The sequence below is a fragment of the Etheostoma cragini genome, chromosome 1 (genome assembly GCF_013103735.1).
Source record: "Etheostoma cragini isolate CJK2018 chromosome 1, CSU_Ecrag_1.0, whole genome shotgun sequence".
Classification (NCBI taxonomy): Eukaryota; Metazoa; Chordata; class Actinopteri; order Perciformes; family Percidae; genus Etheostoma; species Etheostoma cragini.
In genome coordinates, this window is record NC_048407.1 from 7677015 (window position 1) to 7678582 (window position 1568).

The window sequence follows — 1568 nt, forward strand, 5'->3', positions numbered from 1 at the left end:
CATGTGTTTCAGCAGATAAAAATCGACCTGCCCCATATTGTGCTGAACATTACATTACTGCTTTGCTGATGCACTCACCTATAGGATTATAAGGAACACCATACTAATGTGTTTGACCCCCTTTTGCCTTTAGAACTGCCTTAATTCTACGTGGCATTGATTCAACAAGGTGCTGAAAGCATTTGTTAGAAATGTTCTCCCTTATTGATAGGACAGCATCTTGCAGTTGATGGAGATTTGTGGGGTGCACATCCAGGGCACGAAGCTCCCGTTCCACCACATCCCAAAGATGCTCTATTGGGTTCACTTTATTCAATTCAATTTTATTTATAGTATCAATTCACAACAAGAGTTATCTCGAGACACTTTACAGATCAGAGCAGAGCAGGTCCAGACCACACTCCAGAATTTACAATGACCCAACAGTTCTACTAGTTTCCTCCAGAGCAAGCAACAGTGCGACAGTGGCGAGGAAAAACTTCCTTTTAGGCAGAAACCTCGGACAGACCCAGGCTCTTGGTAGACGGTGTCTGACGGGCCGAGGGTTGAGATCTGGTGACTGTGGGGGCCATTTTAGTAAAGTTAATTGTCATGTTCAAGAAACCAATTGAAACGATTCGAGCTTTGTGACACGGTGCATTGTCCTGCTGGAAGTAGCCATCAGAGGATCGATACATGGTGGCCATAAAGGGATGAACATGGTCACAAACAATACTCAGGTAGGCCGTGGCATTTAAACAATCCCAGATTGGCACTAAGGGGCCTAAAGTGTGCCAGGAAAACATCCCCCACACCATTACACCACCACCACCACCAGCCTGCACAGTGGTAACAAGGCATGCTGGATCCATGTTCTCATTCTGTTTACACCAAATTCTGACTCTACAATCTGAATGTCTCAACAGAAATCAAGACAAATCAGACCAGGCAACATTCCCGGTGGGATCTTCTGCTCTTGTAGCCCATCCGGCTCAAGGTTGTGCGTGTTGTGGCTTCACTAATGCTTTGCTGAATACCTTGGTTGTAATGAGTGGTTATTTCAGTCAAAGTTGCAGTTCTATCAGCTTGAAACAGTCAGCCCATTCTCCTGTGACCTCTAGCATCAACAAGGCATTTTTGCCAACAGAACTGCTGCATACTGGATGTTAACTCTTTTAACACCATTCTTTATAAACCCTAGAAATGGTTGTGCGTGAAAATCCCGGTAACTGAGCAGTAGGGATGAGCGAGTACAGCATTATCTGTATCTGTATCTGTATCTGTTTACCACATGGATTATCTGTATCCGTATCCGTACTGGGACTGGGCGGGGCCTAAACCGAAAGTGGTCAGATTTAACCCATGCAAGCATGCAATTGGTATTAGTTTATCAGAAATTGTTATATTTATTGCTGATTTGAAAACTATTTACACGAAAGACAGTAAAAAAAAATCTCCGATGGCAGAGACTCAACGGGAGCTGCATTTAAACCAAGCAGCAGCATGTCTGAAGTCCACGTTCACCAGAAATCTACCGGTTACTATGTAAGTACTTTAAACCGGAGTTAAAAAGGGGGGGGGGGGGGGGG

The 1568-nt window shown here is 44.4% G+C and overlaps 1 long non-coding RNA gene across 1 annotated transcript in view; it reads left to right on the top strand.

Moving 5' to 3' along the window:
• The first annotated feature begins 319 nt into the window (after positions 1-319).
• Positions 320-1568, top strand: part of LOC117948866 — a 22375-nt gene continuing 21126 nt past the window's right edge. Inside the window, exon 1 of the long non-coding RNA XR_004657578.1 lies at positions 320-332. This is a non-coding gene — a long non-coding RNA (uncharacterized LOC117948866). The remainder of the gene's footprint in view (positions 333-1568) is intronic.